We start from the raw sequence: 21,454 nt of genomic DNA, 5'->3' as shown, positions 1-21,454 counted from the left end.
TGTACCTAGCTAATTTAGTGACACAATTGGAGCCTAGCACCGCTTGTCTGCACCATATTCAAGCAGAATGAGTCGATAACTTTAAAATAATATTTAAACTGAGGGCATTTATCCATAAAAATATTGAGAAGCTACTGATGGTGTGTTTGACAGAGAAGCAGTTGGAATAAGATACTGTAGAAGTCCAACCTCCAAGATCAATGCTGCATGTGCATTATTATTACGCTACAGTAGTAGCTAAACTTACTAGTTTAATTGGTTCCACAACAGAACTCCTAACTCAAAACTTGTATCTCAAAGCAATTTAATAAGTGCTCGAACCTCCCAAAAATCACAAATGTATAATGTTTTTAAAAAGAAAAACACATTTTTACAAAATAAATATTCTATAAAAAACAATACAATAGAATGTAGTACAAACAACTCAAATTAATTTTATGAAATAATGTAATAATAATACATTTGTCTTGGGCAGCAGACTGTTGATGTCTTCTACGGGCTGCTTCTCTGCCGTGCAACAATAACTATGACTCTTGTTGGTTACTGTATGTTGCACACGGAGGTCAGAGTAGACAAGTTGTGTCTATGTACTAAAGGTAATGCTAAATCGTCCAATTTGTAAAGTCAGAGGACGTCACACGTCAAGAACAACATTGGGAGTTTCTCCATCTTTTTGGAAGTTTTGTGGCTGCTTGCCACGAAGGCTGGCACCGGCAGGTGTGATGTGGATTAAATAGTACTGCGGTTGGGCTGTCTCGCAGCATTGGCCAACCGGTAGGACATGTTTTTAATGGTTTGTTTCTCTGATTCGCTAGGTGTCATACGTGTCTTCTCCTTCGTACTAACTTTCTCAGTTCAAGATTGTGTTGATCTATGAATAGTCACTATTGCACCGTGAAGGCCCGTAACTCAATTTACGCTCACAAATTAGACTACATTTATTTACACTGCAAGTCAAAATGGACCAAATCTAGTTTTTACGAAATCAGATTTTTTCAGATGACTGTTTAGTTCACAAGTAAAATGTGATCTTTATCAGACTCCAGTATAAACGACCACAGGCCCAAATGTGTCCTCGATGTCACTTGCATGCCCAGTTTGATGAAGTGAAAACAAAAGAAGTTGACCGGATTCCCTAATTGAACAAGGAAGTCGCTACTACACGAGAAAACAAAAACATCGGATTTGGTGTCCAGTGTAAACAGAGCCCTAAAGCAAAACAAAAAGCAGAGAGACTGTTTTATATCTCAAAGTACTCGAAAGTTGGGGAACTCATAAGTTGAGATACCATTGTACTTCATTAAAGTACTGTAGTTGTTTAGAGTTCATTCTATTGTATTGTTTTTCATACAATATTTCTCATTTAGGAGTAAGTTTTTCTTTTTAAAAGGCATGTTACATGTTAAAATAGTGATTGTTATAGTTAAAGTTAAGTTAAAGTACCAATGATTGTCACACACACTAGGTGTGGTGAAAGTTGTCCTCTGCATTTGACCCATCCCCTTGTTCACCCCCTGGGAGGTGAGGGGAGCAGTGGGCAGCAGCGGTGCCGCGCCCGGGAATCATTTTGGTGATTTAACCCCCAATTGCAACCCTTGATGCTGAGTGCCAAGCAGGGAGGTAAGAGAAAAGCACTGGTTGAATTGATTTCAATTAATGTCAATGATGCTGAACAGTGATTGCAATTGAAGGTAATAGTCAAGAGAAAGTTCAGCTCAGGTAACAAATATTGTAATTTGATGCTGTTAGTATTAAAACAATTTACATTTTGTGAGTTACTTGATGTGCGATTTGATCCTCTAAATCAGGGGTCACCAACCCGTCAAACTATTGTGTTGAAGTCTGGGGAAATTGTTATAAATCCCATCTACAGCCTTTAGTCACTCTACAGAAAAAGGCCATTAGGATTGTGTCCAATGTTTACTACAGACATCATTCAAATCCACTATTCACGGAGTTAAAGCAACTTAAACTGCACGATGTGATCAACTTTAAAACTGCTCAAATTATGTTTAGGGCATCCCAAAACTCTCTACCATCCAATATACAGAACCTATTCCAGTATACAGATGCTCACCATAGTTACAGTCTAAGAGGAAACAACAAATTATATTTTCCTAAATTTAGAACAACTTTAAAATCAATGTGCATTTCAGTGCGTGGAGTCATTCTGTGGTACAACTTAGGGGACGAGTTAAAAACCTGTTCTAACATGATTCAATTTAAAGACTGTTTAAAAAAGAAGTATGAGGAGGAAAGAGAGTGATGCCCTCAGCACAGAGCGATGGGAGAGAGGTGTATGGTCAGAGAGTGTTTGGGCCTGTGTGTATGTGTGTGCGTGTGAGTGTGTTTTTTGTCTCGTCTTGTCTTGTCTCATAGTAACAGTGGTACAATTGTATTGTTAGTGTACAGGAGCTTTTCTTGTTTTAGTTTTTGTAGTATTGTTCTTGTATTATATTGTTTATGTTAAATGTGGAATGAGTGAGAGGGGTTGGGATATTATAAGCATCTGCTTCATCCAACCCCTTTTCAAGCCTTGCATAAATGTCTGCCAAAATGAAAAAAAATGTGTGTTGTTGTATTGTGCAGGTTTGAAATAAATACTTCAATTCAATTCAATCTTTGGAGCTCTATTGGTCAATCCCAAAAATATTAGAAAAAAATGTATCTATTAATATGACATCGGTGCCACACCCACCCGGAGAGTGACCAACAGACCCACCAACAGGTATACATTTTAAACCCTGAACACACCTGCACACCTCATCTCTCTTCAGCCCCACCCAAAGCACGGCTGCACAAGCAAACGCGAGTCGCGTGACGTGCACAGCCAAAAAAATAATCTGCTCCAGCTAGGCCCGTAACCAAGATTTAACAATTACAGAGGTCAAGAATTGGTGGTCCAGGAGGAGCTTTAAAGGCTGAAATCATGGGTATCCCAACACCATATAAATCATATCACCTTGAGCAACACAATGAAAAATCCACTTTTTTAATTACAATGGTAAAGTTTAGCCTGTTAAACAATTTTAGCATCATTAAAACCTAAGTTTAAAAACTTGATATCATTTTATCTCAGACATGGATTTGAACCCAAGACTTTCTGCTTTAAATTTCAAGTCCGAGTTGCGCACGCCACAAGAGCCATCAGAAGTCTTAAGGAGAACTCTGTCCTCATATTCTTATCAGTGACAGAGGTTGATGTGTCCAGGAATACGTTTGGGGTAAAATTTTGTATGAAGAGCCTTGTCATTGAATAATTTACATTTGACATGCGCTGCTTACACCCACGGAGCGGCACCTGACTGACATGACAACGTTATTACCGACGGCGTTTGACATCAATTTCATTTTGGTGAAACCAATATTAGTGACGTCTGTATAGTATGTTACCATTATGTTGACAGCACATTTTTCATCAGATTATGTTTAAAGTAAAAGTGGACTTCATTGTGTTACGTTGTCTGGAGTTGTAACTGGCTGGGCACGACCAATGATTGTATACTGAGAGAGGATGATTTACAGTATTGTAATCTACATCGCACACAATGTCCTACACAAATTATATTTGCAGTCAGTCATATCATCTTCTTTTTGTCACTTACAAAATACAGAGGACATGACCTCGGTGTCCTCAATAGTAGTTACGGCCTCGGCTGCAGCAACACATTAATGCTTACTGTTGCAATGCTTCAAACATCCATTATCCAACGTTTAACATCTCTCCACTCAACCACGACCAACATCACTCGACAGGAAGCTAACAAGCTAACTGGAGTCTGCGAACATTGCTCCAAACTGACATGTGCAAAAGCATTGATATAAGATAAAACAAGGTGGCAGCTAATGAAGGACAGTTTATCACTGTTTATCCCCTCTTTATCAAACACGAAAAAAAAGTTTTTAAAAGTTTTAAATCACTGTTATGTTGGAATTCTTATTAATATTGATATTGTTGTTGACATTATTAATTTTTGTATGACTCCTTTGGATTTTTTGTCTCATGTTTGTGTGTCTTCTCGATGATTGCTATTCGGAATGTTGCTGGGCTTAGATTGGTTTGGATTTGGAATTGTATTATTATGTGTTATTATTGTATAATTATGTGTTTAACAGTGGCCAAACAGCTGGCTTCTACAGCAGAGGTGCCCAAAGTGTGGCACAGGGGTCATATGCGGCCCGTGACTCGTGGTTTATAGGCCCTAGGCACATTGCAGATACAAAATGAACCAAAGATACAATGAGATTAAGTCAAAATATTGACATCAGCCAATATCATTTCTTAAAATATTTATACATTTTGTATGTATACAGTATATAGTGTGTGTGAGTGTATATGTTTATATGTAAATATATATGTATATATATGCATATATATATATATATATATATATATATATATATATATATATATATATATATATATATATATATATATATATATATATATATATATATTTTAATAGTTTTAATTTTCCTGAGGGAACTCTCCTGAAGGAGTCAATAAAGTGCTATCTATATATATATATACAGTATATATATATATATATATATATACATACATTTGCGTATACCTATATATGTGTGTATATATAGTGTATATGTATACGTGTATACATATGTGTATATGTATTGCGTTATCTTATATCAATCAAAATTAATCACACCATTTGTAATGACCGCACGTGAACCTGGAAGTCGGTGCCTATTGTTACACGGTGCAAAGATGAGTGAGGAGAGGCGGCCACTTTCACTTCAAAACACTCTATAAAACTGAGGTAATTCGTTGGCATTGCAGCGACAAACTTTCCTATCATTGGCGCGCAAGTTTAAAATTGCATCTTAAAGCAAAGCTCATACAGAGTTTCCGCAGGGCATTAAAAGTATTAAGTATTTTTTGCGAAATGTAAGGCCTTAAATGGTCCTAAAAGCATTGAATTTGATTTCCAGAGGCATTAACAATGTTTATATAATTGTAGGACTGCGCTGATAGTTAGTAAGTCCTCGAAAATGTTGGTGGCCACTGCTCTAAATGTGTTGTGACGATGTATTGCATTCTTATGGCAACATATTGCCTTTTCAGAGTAGCATACACCATTTGCACAATTTTGCTGAAATTTGCACATGCGCAAGTATGGTGGTGTTGCTGGGAAATTATACACTTAAAATGTGCTTACTTTATTTCCGTCATTACTAATTTGTCATAAATTGGCTATTGCTGCTCAGGTGTTCATCTCATCACTCACTTTCTCATTGACACCTAGCTTGTTTGTGAAGATGCATTTTTTAATGTATGTTGTTCGGAATGATGAGTACTACACTCTTAGTTTGCCCTGTGAAACACACACGCACTCTGGCACACCCTCTTGCAGACACTACAACTGTCACAAAGTGGGACACACGCACACACACACACACACAAAAGAAACAAAACAAACTGTACTGTGCACCGCAGTGGAAAATCTTCACTACCACAGCGGACTGTTGCTTGGCAACCCTGTGACGTCAAACCGAGTTTCCCTCTTGCACAGCTGTAAATGTGCCTGTGTGTGTGCGCGCAATTGTGTGTGTCTAACTCTTAACTGCCTGTGCAGAAAAGAGGGGGGAAACACCAGTTAATCGTCATTAGCACTTGACAGCCGACAATTGATGACTATGCACAAAACAGCAATGAAACGCCCTTACTGACAGAAAAAAATGGGCACACCTTTTGTTCTTGAAGGTGGACCACACACACACACACACACACACACACACACACACACACACACACACACACACACACACACACACACACACACACACACACCCACACACAGGCTGCATTCTAATTTTAAACCTGAGTGCAATAGTGTGTGTTCCTCCGCAGTGTAAACTTTGCAGACAGTTTGTGTCTCGTAAGAGGACCTTATAGTGAGCGATACTGGAGTTGTTGTTTCCGCCTTCATAAATGAGTGCATCGGTGTCTCCCCCACGTCTTCGCACACTTATGTTTCACAACACACTGAGTATAACCTCTTTTTCTGAGCATCACAAATGGATACCATCTTTTTGTGTTACATGCTGAATTAGCCATTAAGCAATGGATGAAGCTGATTTCAATGTAGATTTTCAGGTCAATAATAGCTTTTGACACTTTTAACAGTGATCCTTGTATGTCCTTGTGTTGTTTACAGAGGATCTGTCTTTTTTGTTGTTGTTTGTATGTGGTCAGCAGTGTATGTGGAAAATGCTGTAGCTAAGGAAAGTGGCATTCCCCCCCCACTTCTCCCCCGCCTCCCTCCGCTTCCTGTCTGTAAGAAGTTTCTTTGCTTACCATTTCCTCTCTCTCTCTCTCTCTCTCTCTCTCTCTCTCTCTCTCTCTCTCTCTCTCTCACTGTCTCTCTCTCTGTCTCTCTCTCTCTCTCTCTCTCTCTCTCTCTCTCTCTCTCTCTCTGTCTCTCTCTGTCTCTCTCTCTCTCTCACTCTCTCTCTCTGTGTGTGTGTCTCTCTATTTCTCAATGGAAACTTTGGTGGCTTTGCTGGTTTTCCTGCCCTCTGCATGTCATCTTCGTCTGGTCATGCAGATAGAATAGTACTATTAGTACTTGCCCTCCTTACCTCCCCAAACCCCAAATATTGTGGACCTGTGTGAACACACTTTAAAAAATCCTCTTTCTGCTCCCTGTGCAAGGTCTGTTCATGCTTGGGAGATTTTGATGTGGAGGAAGCCCATTAAACACACTTAAAGGCCTACTGAAATGAATTTTTTTTATTTAAACGGGGATAGCAGATCTATTCTATGTGTCATACTTGATCATTTCGCGATATTGCCATATTTTTGCTGAAAGGATTTAGTATAGAACAACGACGATAAAGATTGCAACTTTTGGTATCTGATAAAAAAAAGGCTTGCACCTACCGGAAGTAGCGTGACGTAGTCAGTTGAACATATACGCAAAGTTCCCTATTGTTTACAATGATGGCCGCATGAAGTGAGAGAGATTCGGACCGAGAAAGCGACAATTTCCCCATTAATTTGAGCGAGGATGAAAGATTTGTGGATGAGTAAAGTGCAAGTGAAGGACTAGTGGGGAGTTGAAGCTATTCAGATAGGGAAGATGCTGTGAGAGCCGGGGGTGACCTGATATTCAGCTGGGAATGACTACAACAGTAAATAAACACAAGACATATATATACTCTATTAGCCACAACACAACCAGGCTTATATTTAATATGCCACAAATTAATCCTGCATAAAAACACCTGCGTGTTTGTTACGCTAGCTCCTAGCTCCTCTGCTAGCTCCTAGCTCCATAGAACACGCCAATACAATTCAAACACCTGATCAACACACACAATCACTCAGCCCAAAAGACCGTTTACCTAACCCAAGGTTCATAAAGCTTATATATTTTTAAAAAGTTACGTACGTGACGCGCACATACGGTCAAGTTATCGAATGTTTAGCAGCCAAGGCTGCATACTCACGGTACCTGATATTCAGCTGGGAATGACTACAACAGTAAATAAACACAAGACATATATATACTCTATTAGCCACAACACAACCAGGCTTATATTTAATATGCCACAAATTAATCCTGCATAATAACACCTGCGTGTTTGTTATGCTAGCTCCTAGCTCCTCTGCTAGCTCCTAGCTCCATAGAACACGCCAATACAATTCAAACACCTGATCAACACACACAATCACTCAGCCCAAAAGACCGTTCACCTAACCCAAGGTTCATAAAGCTTATATATTTTTAAAAAGTTACGTACGTGACGCGCACTTACGGTACGGTACGTGTTATGCTAGCTCCTAGCTCCTCTGCTAGCTCCTAGCTCCATAGAACACGCCAATACAATTCAAACACATGATCAACACACACAATCACTCAGCCCAAAAGACCGTTCACCTAACCCAAGGTTCATAAAGCTTATATATTTTTAAAAAGTTACGTACGTGACGCGCACTTACGGTACGGTACGTGTTATGCTAGCTCCTAGCTCCTCTGCTAGCTCCTAGCTCCATAGAACACGCCAATACAATTCAAACACATGATCAACACACACAATCACTCAGCCCAAAAGACCGTTCACCTAACCCAAGGTTCATAAAGCTTATATATTTTAAAAAAGTTACGTACATACGCAAAAAAAAGCCAAAGCTGCATACTCACAGTAGCACGTCTGCGTCTTTGTCATCCAAATCAAAGTAATCCTGGTAAGAGTCTGTGTTGTCCCAGTTCTCTACAGGCGTCTGTGTATCCAAATCAAAAGTCCTCCTGGTTAGAGTCTCTGTTATCCGAGTTCTTCCATCTTGACTGCATCTTTCGGGAATGTAAACAAAGAAGCGCCGGCTGTGTACTGTTGTGGCTGACTACGTTCGAAAAATACGTCCATTTCGCACCGACAACTTTCTTCTTTGCTTGCTTGGCTTCCTTCTCCATAATGCAATGAACATGATTGAAACAGATTCACGAACACAGATGTCCAGAATACTGTGGAATTATGAAATGAAAAAAGAGCTTTTTCGTATCGGCTTCAATGTGGAAGGCATACCCGTGTTCGCCGGGCTACGTCACACGCATACGTCATCCTCAGAGGCGTTTCGAACCGGAAGTTTAGCGGCAAATTTAAAATGTCACTTTATAAGTTAACCCGGCCGTATTGGCATGTGTTATAATGTTAAGATTTCATCATTGATATATAAACTATCAGACTGCGTGGTCGGTAGTAGTGGGTTTCAGTAGGCCTTTAACTTCTTGTATGTCTTCCCAGAGAAGTAAAACCTGTTATAGTTGCAAAGAAACGCCATAGTTTGTTCCTGCTTACACTTTTTGTAAACGTGATGATCATGTGTCCCAATACTTTTTGACAGATGGTTGGAAATTGTCATCATTATTGAATTATTATGGCAGTGATTAACATGTTATTTACCGTCTGATATCATGCACTCACTACATTACAATCTGTAAAGCCAATGCAATACAAATATCTAAAAAATAAATCTTTAATATCTTAAGTTTTTAAATGTTATTGTAAAATTATCCATCTTGCCACAATTTATTTTCCTAATATTAATTGTGTGTCTCCTCTCTGAGCTGCCACCTTACCATGGTAGAGGAGTTTGCGTTTCCCAATGATCCTAGGACCTACAGTATGTTGTCCGGGCTCTTTATGCCCCCTGGTAGGGTCTCCCAAGACAAACTGATCCTAGGTGACGGATCAGACAAAGAGCAGCTCGAAGACCTCCATGAAGAATAAAAACAAAGGACCCAGATTTCCCTCGCCCGGACGCGGGTCACCGGGGCCCCTCTGTGGAGTCAGGCCCAGAGGTGGGGCACGATGGCGAGCGCCTGGTGGCCGGGCCTTCCCCCATAGGGCCCGGCCGGGCACAGCCCGAAGAGGCAACGTGGCTCACCACCCATAGCAGGGGCCATAGAGGTCGGGGGCAATGTGAGCTGGGCGGAAGCTGAAGGCAGGGCACTTGGCGGTCCGATCCTCGGCTACAGAAGCTATCTCTTGGGACGTGGAACATCACCTCGCTGGGGGGTAAGGAGCCTGAGCTAGTGCGCGAGGCGGAGAAGTTCCGGCTAGATATAGTCGGACTCACTTCGACGCACAGCAAGGGCTCTGAAACCAGTTCTCTCGAGAGGGGCAGGACGCTCTTCCACTCTGGCGTTGCCAGCAGTGACAGGCGACGGACTGGGGTGGCAATTCTTGTTGCCCCCCGGCTCAGAGCCTGCACGTTGGAGTTCAACCCAGTGGACGAGAGGGTAGCTTCACTCCGCCTTCGGATGGGGAGACGGGTCCTGACTGTGGTTTTCGCTTAGGAGGCAAACGGCAGCTCAGAGTACCCACCCTTTTTGGATTCACCCGTGGGAGTACTTAAGAGTGCTCCCCCGGGTGATTCCCTCGTTCTACTGGGAGACTTCAACGCTCATGCTGGCAACGACAGTGAAACCTGGAGAGGCGTGATTGGGAAGAATGGCCGTCCGGATCTGAACCCGAGTGGTGTTTTGTTATTGGACTTTTGTGCCCGTCACAGATTGTCCATAACGAACACCATGTTCAAACTTAAGGGTGTCCATATGTGCACTTGGCACCAGAACACCCTAGGCCGCAGTTCCATGATTGACTCTGTAGTTGTGTCATCAGATTTGCGGCTTCATGTTTTGGACACTCGGGTGAAGAGAGGGGCGGAGCTTTTTACCGATCACCACCTGGTGGTGAGTTGGCTGCGATGGTTGGGGGGGATGCCGGACAGACCTGGCAGGCCCAAACGCATTGTGAAGGTTTGCTGGGAACATCTGGCAGAGTCTCAGTGAAAGTCAGAGTGAAACATGTTCCGCACCTCTATTGTCGAGGCGGCTGATTGGAGCTGTGGCCGCAAGGTAGTTGGTGCCTGTCGTGGCGGTAATCCTAGAACCCGTTGGTGAACACCGGCGGTGAGGGATGCCGTCAAGCTGAAGAAGGAGTCCTATCGGGTTCTTTTGGCACATAGGACTCCTGAGGCAGCGGACAGGTACCGACAGGCCAAGCGGTGTGCGGCTTCAGCGGTCGCGGAGGCCAAAACTCGGACATAGGAGGAGTTGGGGAAGCCATGGAAAACGACTTCCGGACGGCTTCGGAGCGATTCTGGACCACCATCCGCCGCCTCAGGAAGCAGAAGCAGTGCACTATCAACACCGTGTATGGTGAGGATGGTGTTCTGCTGACCTCGACTGCGGATGTTGTGGATCGGTGGAAGGAATATTTCGAAGACCTCCTCAATCCCACCAACACGTCTTCCTATGAGGAAGCAGTGCCTGGGGAATCTGTGGTGGGCTCTCCTATTTCTGGGGCTGAGGTTGCTGAGGTAGTTAAAAAGCTCCTCGGTGGCAAGGCCCCAGGGGTAGATGAGATCCGCCCGGCGTTCCTTAAGGCTCTGGATGCTGTGGGGCTGTCTTGGTTGACAAGACTCTGCAGCATCGCGTGGACATCGGGGGCGGTACCTCTGGATTGGCAGACCTGGGGGGTGGTTCCTCTCTTTAAGAAGGGGAACCGGAGGGTGTGTTCTAACTATCGTGGGATCACACTCCTCAGCCTTCCCGGTAAGGTCTATTCAGGTGTACTGGAGAGGATGCTACGCCGGATAGTCGAACCTCGGATTCAGGAGGAACAGTGTGGTTTTCATCCTGGTCGTGGAACTGTGGACCAGCTCTATACTCTCAGCAGGGTCCTTGAGGGTGCATGGGAGTTTGCCCAACCAGTCTACATGTGCTTTGTGGACTTGGAGAAGGCATTCGACCGTGTCCCTCGGGAAGTCCTGTGGGGAGTGCTTAGAGAGTATGGGGTATCGGACTGTCTGATTGTGGCGGTCCGCTCCCTGTATGATCAGTGTCAGAGCTTGGTCCGCACTGCCGGCAGTAAGTCGGACACGTTTCCAGTGAGGGTTGGACTCCGCCAAGGCTGCCCTTTGTCACCGATTCTGTTCATAACTTTTATGGACATAATTTCTAGGCGCAGTCAAGGCGTTGAGGGGATCTGGTTTGGTGGCTGCATGATTAGGTCTCTGCTTTTTGCAGATGATGTGGTCCTGATGGCTTCATCTGGCCAGGATCTTCAGCTCTCATTGGATCGGTTCGCAGCTGAGTGTGAAGCGACTGGGATGAGAATCAGCACCTCCAAGTTAGAGTCCATGGTTCTCGCCCGGAAGAGGGTGGAGTGCCATCTCCGGGTTGTGGAGGAGACCCTGCCCCAAGTGGAGGAGTTCAAGTACCTCGGAGTCTTGTTCACGAGTGAGGGAAGAGGGGATCGTGAGATCGACAGGCGGATCGGTGCGGTGTCTTCAGTAATGCGGACGCTGTATCGATCCGTTGTGGTGAAGAAGGAGCTGAGCTGGAAGGCAAAGCTCTCAATTTACCAGTCGATCTACGTTTCCATCCTCACCTATGGTCATGAGCTTTGGGTTATGACCGAAAGGACAAGATCACGGGTACAAGCGGCCGAAATGAGTTTCCTCTGCCGGGTGGCGGGGCTCTCCCTTAGAGATAGGGTGAGAAGCTCTGACATCCGGGGGGAGCTCAAAGTAAAGCCGCTGCTCCTCCACATCGAGAGCAGCCAGAGGAGGTGGTTCGGGCATCTGGTCAGGATGCCACCCGAACGCCTCCATAGGGAGGTGTTTAGGGCACGTCCAACCGGTAGGAGGCCACGGGGAAGACCCAGGACACGTTGGGAAGACTATATCTCCGGGCTGGCCTGGGAACGCCTCGGGATCCCCCGGGAAGAGCTGGATGAAGTGGCTGGGGAGAGGGAAGTCTGGGCTTCCCTGCTTGGGCTGCTGCCCCCGCGACTCGACCTCAGATAAGCGGAAGAAGATGGATGGATGGAATAATTGTGTGTCCTCAGGCTGTGCATGATGATCAATTAGACTATAAAAATGGGACCCATTACCTCCCTGCTTGACATTCAGCATCAAGGGTTGGAATTGGGGGTTAAATCACCAAAAATGATTCCCGGGCATGACCACCGCTGCTGCTCACTGCTCCCCTCACCTCCTAGGAGGTGATCAAGGGCGATGGATCAAATGCAGAGAATAATTTTGCCACACCTCGTGTGTGTGTGACAATCATTGGTACTTTAACTTTAACTTTTTAATTGATCGTCTGGACTTGATTAATTGTGTCTTGAAACAATGGGGACAATTTGAGTGCTTAGCTGCAAACAGCAGAGGCGCTGTTGATTCAATGCCAACTAGTTTTCGGTCTGAAAAAGAAAAACATGATGTCAAATCAGGCCCATACATCCATCCACACCTGCATGAAAATAGGAAATGAGCACATTCATTGAAATATTTTTAACATGACAAATAATTGATAAAATATAATACATTATCCCCAAATTTGTTGAAGAGAAGTGCCTTCCCAAATGTATCCTGCTCCATACCTCAATGTTTTCCACAACGTTGGCAGACCTGAGTGAATATTTGCATGTCCAGATTGCTGGTTGGCTGTTTTGCCAATCAAATCATAAACAATTGTTGACCTCCATCCTTCACTTACACTCAGGGCGCGCACCCGTTTGTAAGTGCCTTCTGAGTGATGATTTTTTTTCACAAGAGAGGCAAGAGGAGCTCGTATGATCACGGCTGTTCCTGAGCTTAAAGATCATGGCTCACACGATGATGTGGTCGTACTCTATTCTATTCTAGTCTACTCTTTTCTGTTCTGTATGGATCGTCATCGCGTCACTTGGTACCGTCCTCGTATTTACGGTTGTCCACCTTCAGATACTGTCGCCATCTCTGGAAAGAGACAACAATGTCCCACAATGGTGTATTAGAAATATGTTAGCCTTAATGATGGAATCTAGACAGTTTTAAGTTTTTGTAAGCCCAAGTTTGTGTGTGTCTATAGCTTCAATGCTAATGAGCTGTGTTTGTCTCCGACTGAGTGTGTGTCCAAGACACACACACTATTTGTTGTCTCTTGTGTACTTGATCGACTTATACTCTAACTCTGCTCTTGTCTAACGTAATAGACGTTATATATCAAATACAACGCAGTGGTTCTCAATTATGTTTTGTCAGCTGCCGCCCCAAGTGGACAATGATTTCGATACTATTGAGAAGAGAACCTGATCACATTTATTTATGTATCTTTTGTGTCACGCTAGTTGTTGATATGCAGTTGCTCCAAATAAAGAGCTTATTCAACTTAAGGATATTATATTTTATATTTTCATTAACTACCATATATACCAGACCAAAGCAATTATTTATAATACAAAAACTCACAATAATGTCTGTGTCATGTCTGTGTTCATGTTTTTGTTTGGCCATGTGCTGTTTTGTTTTTTGGACACTTCTTTAGTTCCTGGTTTCACTTCCTGGTTTTGTTGTTTCCATGGTTACTCATTAGTTTCACCTGTTCCACGTTTGGACTCACACACACCTGTCTCACGTTTTCACATTGTCATGTCACGCACCTGTTCACAGTTAGTCACGCACCTGTTTTCACTTTTCATGTCACTATATAGGCTTTTCTGTTTCTGTTGTTCGTCCTGGCGACATCACCCATTCATGCCATGTCCACAGTTCCTTGTCACGTTAGTTCTTGTTTCATCTCTTGTCACGTAAGTTTTTGTTTGTTTAATGTTCATAGTTCTCCGCCATTGTGCGCGCCTTTTGTTTTTTCCTAGTGAAGTTTTTTTTACCTCCGCTGTGAGCGCCTTTTGTTTGTACCCTTTTGTTTGTACTTTGTAGTTTATAGTTATAATTAAACTATGTCTTTACCTGCACGCCACGTCCGTTCCATTTCTTTTGCACCACGGGAGAGCAAACCACGCCAAAGACAGAGTTTTGACAGATGTCGCCAGCATAAGAGCTCTCCCGCAAAAAATGTGGACAATTTTGACGAGGCAACGTGGGAGGTCCTCCGCGCGATGGAGGAAGAGACACTCCGCCATTCCCCCATGGAGCGCAGGGATCTCATGTGGGGTCCGACCGGCAAACTGGTGCCGATCAGCTCCCTTTGGCCCGGGGACGTTGGCACGTCATCCCTGTCCCGGAAGCGGCGCTCCAGACCGAGGATGTCAGGGAAGGTGAGCGGACAGCACGCTGCGCTCCTGCAGGCTCCTCCTCCTCCGGGCGGAAATGGAAATCAGCCAGCCTGGCAGCTCAAGGAGCACTCCACAGACCTGGAGATTGTTTTCCCAAATTCTTTACCGGTTCAATCCAAGCCCCCCAAATTCCATGCCCCGCCCCCCAGGACTCATATCACGCCCAAGTCAGAATTTTTTTTTTCACCCACAAAAGCCCAGGTGGGGGGGAAAGAAAGACATTTTGGACAATTTAGAGGGGAGGATTCTGCCCTCCTCCTGAACCCCCTCCGCCCACCCCAAAAGACGGTTCCAGACCGCGGGGAGCGCGTCTGGTATCCGCTCCTTGAGGGGGGGGCTAGGGCTGGGAATTGTTCAGGTGGGGTGGCTCAGCATCGTCACGCCAAGCCACAGCCTCCAGCACGACCACAACCACCTGTCTTTCGACCTGCCAAGCCACAGCCACCAGCACGACCCCCACCACCAGTCTTTCGTCACGCCAAGCCACAGCCTCCAGCACGACCACAACCACCTGTCTTTCGACCTGCCAAGCCACAGCCACCAGCACGACCCCCACCACCAGTCTTTCGTCACGCCAAGACACAGCCTCCAGCACGACCCCCACCACCTGTCTTTCGACCTGCCAAGCCACAGCCACCAGCACGGCCGCCACCACCAGTTTTTCGACCATGCCAAGATCTACCTGCTCCACGCCCAGCTCCACGCCAAGCGCCACCAGTACCTGCTCCACGTCAAGCGCCACCAGTACCTGCTCCACGTCAAGCGCCACCAGTACCTGCTCCACGTCAAGCGCCACCAGTACCTGCTCCACGCCAAGCGCCACCAGTACCTGCTCCACGTCAAGCGCCACCAGTACCTGCTCCACGCCAAGCGCCGCCAGTACCTGCTCGCCGCCAAGTGCCGCCCGTGGCTGCCCCACGCCGCCAAGTGCCGCCCGTGGCTGCCCCACGCCGCCAAGTGCCGCCCGTGGCTGCCCCACGCCGCCAAGTGCCGCCCGTGGCTGCCCCACGCCGCCAAGTGCCGCCCGTGGCTGCCCCACGCCGCCAAGTGCCGCCCGTGGCTGCCCCACGCCAAGACCAAAGCCAAGACCAAGACCAAGAACCGCCAAGTGACCAAGACCAAGACCCGCCAAGTGACCAAGACCAAGAACCGCCAAGTGACCAAGAACCGCCAAGTGACCAAGACCAAGACCCGCCAAGTGACCAAGACCAAGACCCGCCAAGTGACCCAAACCAAGACCAAGTCCAAGCACCGCCACACCAAGACCAAGTCCAAGACCCAGACCCTCGCCAAGACCAAGACCAAGACCCACGCCAAGACCAAGACCCACGCCAAGACCCGCCACGCCAAGCTTCGCCGCCTGACGCACCACGCCAAGCTTCGCCGCCTGCCACGACAACGCGCCCACCTCCTCGTCGGCCAAGGATGTGGCCATTCCATGGGCGTCCGCCACGCCAGGTGCGCCGACCTCCTCGTCTGCCACGAATGTGGCCATTCCCAGGTCGCCCACCTCGTCAGGTTCAGCGGCGGTCTACCCGCCGTCGCCACCTGACTCTGCCCCGGTGGATTCGGGGACACCTGGTCTGGCGATCCACCGCCATGTCCCCCTCCCCCCCTCCCATGACTCTTGACCCTGTTTTTTGTTTTTGGACATCTGGGATCTGTCCGTAAGGGGGGGGTTCTGTCATGTCTGTGTTCATGTTTTTGTTTGGCCATGTGCTGTTTTGTTTTTTGGACACTTCTTTAGTTCCTGGTTTCACTTCCTGGTTTTGTTGTTTCCATGGTTACTCATTAGTTTCACCTGTTCCACGTTTGGACTCACACACACCTGTCTCACGTTTTCACATTGTCATGTCACGCACCTGTTCACAGTTAGTCACGCACCTGTTTTCACTTTTCATGTCACTATATAGGCTTTTCTGTTTCTGTTGTTCGTCCTGGCGACATCACCCATTCATGCCATGTCCACAGTTCCTTGTCACGTTAGTTCTTGTTTCATCTCTTGTCACGTAAGTTTTTGTTTGTTTAATGTTCATAGTTCTCCGCCATTGTGCGCGCCTTTTGTTTTTTCCTAGTGAAGTTTTTTTTACCTCCGCTGTGAGCGCCTTTTGTTTGTACCCTTTTGTTTGTACTTTGTAGTTTATAGTTATAATTAAACTATGTCTTTACCTGCACGCCACGTCCGTTCCATTTCTTTTGCACCACGGGAGAGCAAACCACGCCAAAGACAGAGTTTTGACAGTCTGATAGAATGCTAACTGACAGACCACCTCGAAAAATGGAATATAATTAAAATTTTTTACTAAATAACCCACCCAGAATGTCCATTATGGAAACATGTGGGATTTACAATATTAACTATGAACGATAAAACACTTAGTAATAACAACATATAATTGTCGCTCCTCTTTTACTTCTCAGACCACCTCCTCGATCAACATATTTTACAATAAAGTAAAACGCAACACAAATGCAACAAACACAGTGAAATATGAACGCAAAAGGGTAAAAAACACATGCAATCTGATAAAATCTCACTTTTCTACAGAACTTTGTTTTGAATATCTGCTTCTGCGTTTGTCCCCAACACCCGAGTTTCAGGCTGGCTACTTTGTAATCAAACCCCGCCCACACTTCTTGGTGCCTCATCTGCTTGTGTTGCAGGTCCCAGGTAGCCAGGACAAGCAGTCAGATAATAATGTCCTGTTATACAGGAGGAAAAATCACACAGAACGTTTCAGATGTTTACAGACTGGTCGCTCTCATCAGAATTTATTAACAGAAATTACAAATCCACAATTCACTTAATTTCCCATATATTTTGTCACTTTGTGTTATCATGTAAATGTCTTTTACTTTATCTTCACCTCTATTTTCATCAAAACACTCAATAAACTATCATTAAACCGTTACTGTATCACTGGAGTTATAATTACCATAACAATACTGTATGCCTTTGCCATATATTTTCACACAACCCACATCATCACTCCAAAACATACAATATTGTGCCCAATTAGACATTATTTCACTGTCTTATCTTTCTCAGGAATATTCACCTTTAACTTAATGCACAATTTAGCAACATTCATTTAAATACTTTACTTTTCTTCATATTCTTCTTCTTATAATAGCAGCTTTAAGTTACTGTACTTGAAATGTTCATTGACCATTCCTGAGAGCTTAACTTATATAACCATGTCTAAACACAACAAAATAGCATGTAAAACCTCTTTCAGAACACACACATTACACAAATATACATTATAAAATCAATAAGAAAATGGGAGCTCTAATTTGGGAGTCTGAATTAGGATCAGAAGTTCCTATACAAACATTGCGCACTCACGTCGCCATTTTGTATTGATTACTGCAGCTGTGCACTGGATTCATTCACAAATACAAACTACAACTCACAAACACTTCAGAGTTAGGCTCCACCATCAGAATGTGTACTTAAACTTATAAAGATCACATGGATAATATTCAGTGAGTTGATTCACCAAAACTAACCTGTTATACAGGAGGAAAAATCACACAGAACGTTTCAGATGTTTACAGACTGGTCGCTCTCATCAGAATGACGAGACACTTGCGGTCTGCAGGTGATATCATTCAATTGGGAAGAAACGCCCTACTGCTCCCTACTGACCAATGTGAATAGTGATGAATGTGGAATGACAGCTCCAAAAACGAATTCAAACCATAAAATAAAATAAATAAATCAACACAAAAATGTGACACATTATGGGTGGGTCACACTTGGACCTGCTGTTATGTAGATTACTGTAATAATCTGTATATCATTCAAAAGCACAGATTCCAACCATTGAAATACTTTCTATTTTTCAAGACTTTTGGTAATTTGAAAAACGCACTGCATATGGTAATGGCGGCTACATTTTTTTTGTAAAAGGTCTAAAAACATTATTTGGAAACGTCCGGCGGGCAGGATAGAAAACCTTAATGGGTTGTATTTGGCCGTATTTTGCCCAGGTCTACTCTATGCCAACTAATGGATGCTTGTAACTCAAATGTTTGCCTATAACTTAAAGCATAGCAATTACCGGTAGCCGAGAGTTGGGGCACTATTTAGTTGAAGTACCACTGTATTAGTGTTGGAACACCATTATTTGAATATAGAGCTTCTACAGTAATGTTTCTGTCTTAGACAAGACTCATGCTGATAAACCATGCTATTCTGTATCACAGGGGGTCTTCTCTGTCTTTCAGTTGTGCAAAGAGCAACCCCTCATGTGACTCCTTGCTGCTTAACACAGTGAGAGCCATTAAGACTGATATGAGTGCACAACCATAGATAGTCATGTTATTGTCCAATATATTTTCATCAGGTTCACGTTGGATGACGTCATTCATCTCCTTTTTTGGTCCTCGTGTCCTCTCTATCCCCGTCCTCTTCCTAATGTAGAGGCAGCGACATAAATCCCCTTGTGTAAAGATTTGGTCGGAAAGCAATATGCTGAGAGAGCGTGTTTCACGAGTGTCCAAGAGGAAAGCCCTTGGGGATAGTAAGTGTTTTTGTTGGTTGCCAAAGGACACCAACAAAGGAAAACCCCCTGGAGCCAGGTCAACATGTTCTGGAGTCAAATGAAATGCAGAGTGTGGGAGAAGCTGGCCGGCGACAAATGGAAGAAACTCCTTTAAGGTTAGGGCCACCCTGTGTATGTGCGTGCATTAACGTAAGATTAAGCGTTGTTTCTGTGGACGTCCACTATTGCACTCTTTGAATACCCATAATGTACAGTACTCTCCTGGAATATTTTATCTCTGAAGCACAAATCATCAAAAATCATGAAAATCAGGATTAACTGTCTTGTAAGACATTAGTCTTTGTCACAATGAGTTGTTGACGAACCCCAAGATGCAGAGATGGCGGCAGGTATTGTGCAGAGAAACATTATTTAATGTCCAAAAGTAAAAATATAAAGAAAAAACATAAACCAGGAACTAGGAACAGGAAACAGGATGCCAGGGAAACAGGAACTGGAAGACGAGGAACAAAAATACAGCAAGCTACAAACAGCTACAGAATATAGCTTACCGCTACCGCATCCAGCTACACTGACATTGACAAGTAGAAATGACATGGACAGGTAGTGGTGACAATAATCCAGCAGTGACTGGAGGGCAAGGCAGGTATAAATAGCAGCTGGCTGATTGGCACCAGGTGTGGCCCGGTGCCAATCAGCCACAGCTGAGGGGACAGCACTCAGAGAGACAAACAGGAAACTGAACCAAAATAAGAGTGCTGACAGGAAATAAAACAAACACAGAGAAAAAACTAAAACTTGACCAAACTGTCAGGGACAAGCCTGACAGTAGCCCCCCTTCCCATAACGGATACCAGACGTTCTAGCAACCCCCACCCAAAAAAAAAAAGTAGTCCAAAGTCACGGGAGGGTGGAGGGAGGACACGGAGGTGGGCCACCAGGCCAAGTGTCCCCGTAACCAGCGGGAAAGAGTTAGGTGGCGACGGCGAGTTGAACGCCGCCGCAATTGGCGAGGCGGCTCGACCGCCGGTGTGGGTGGACCCACCAGAGACGATGGTGGCGCCCTCTGCTGGCCCACCGGAGAGGATGGTGGCAGCGCCCTCTGCTGGCCCACCGGAGAGGGTGGTGGCGGCGCCCTCTGCTGGCCCACCGGAGAGGATGGTGGCGGCGCCCTCTGCTGGCCCACCGGAGTGCATGGTGGCGGCGCCCTCTGCTGGCCCACCGGAGTGCATGGTGGCGCCGCCCTCTGCTGGCCCACCGGAGTGCATCAGCTACACTGACATTGACAAGTAGAAATGACATGGACAGGTAGTGGTGACAATAATCCAGCAGTGACTGGAGGGCAGGGCAGGTATAGATAGCAGCTGGCTGATTGGCACCAGGTGTGGCCCGGTGCCAATCAGCCACAGCTGAGGGGACAGCACTCAGAGAGACAAACAGGAAACTGAACCAAAATAAGAGTGCTGACAGGAAATAAAACAAACACAGAGAAAAAACTAAAACTTGACCAAACTGTCAGGGACAAGCCTGACAGTCTTGGGCTTGGGACAGTATAATTATTATTCTGACAATACATACTATGCAATCCTAGGGTATATTCAAAATTAACCGTTTAAAAGTGAGTGTTATTCTCAAATTCGAAAAAAATCTATGTTTAAAATAGCGATAGTTTAAAAAAAATAGTAACAAGATAACTGAAACATAAATGTATAGTAAAAAATTGCCATCAGGAGTTTTTTTTTGATTAAGCGCTAAATACCCATCCATGTTCTACCGCTTGTCTCTCTCAGGGTTGCGGGGGTGCTGGAGCCTATCCCAGCTGCACCCGGGCGAAAGGCAGGGTGCAGCATTCACACACTAGGGCCAATTTAGTGAACCGCTGCTCCACTGTGCTAAGTGCTAAATATGCCAATTGCCAACATTGTAAACTACATCCATAAAATAAAAAAATGCCATTTAAATGAAGTACTAAATATAACAATTCTAGAGACAATTGGAAAACACAATCATCCCATTCAACATCACGCTTTAATTATTTGGTATGAATGACGCATTTCAAGCATAGAAATGGCTAAATGAACAAAAAATATCACATGAGATCAAATCAAATGCCTTGTTCAGTATTGTGACTATTAAATGGCTCAGCCTTACACAACATTACTACATTGGATTTACGGAGTGTAAAGGTGACTATGTGGGTGTTTTTTCATGTCTGGGGGGCTATCTTCATGTTAAAAAGTATTAAGAAGATCCTAAACTGTTTTTTATGCTCTAGCTATGATAATATTCACTTTTTGATTAATCATTCCTACTTTGCAGAAATCAATTTACTACAGTCAGGCCTTAGACCTATT

General features: G+C 44.6%; 1 protein-coding gene across 2 annotated transcripts in view; it reads left to right on the top strand.

The window, feature by feature from the left end:
• Nucleotides 1-21,454, top strand: part of LOC133648731 (inositol-trisphosphate 3-kinase B-like) — a 36,457-nt gene that overhangs the window by 7,884 nt on the left and 7,119 nt on the right. The window lies entirely within an intron of this gene.

This window comes from Entelurus aequoreus, linkage group LG04 (genome assembly GCF_033978785.1).
Source record: "Entelurus aequoreus isolate RoL-2023_Sb linkage group LG04, RoL_Eaeq_v1.1, whole genome shotgun sequence".
Taxonomy (NCBI): Eukaryota; Metazoa; Chordata; class Actinopteri; order Syngnathiformes; family Syngnathidae; genus Entelurus; species Entelurus aequoreus.
This window is presented reverse-complemented; position numbering and strand designations above follow the sequence as displayed.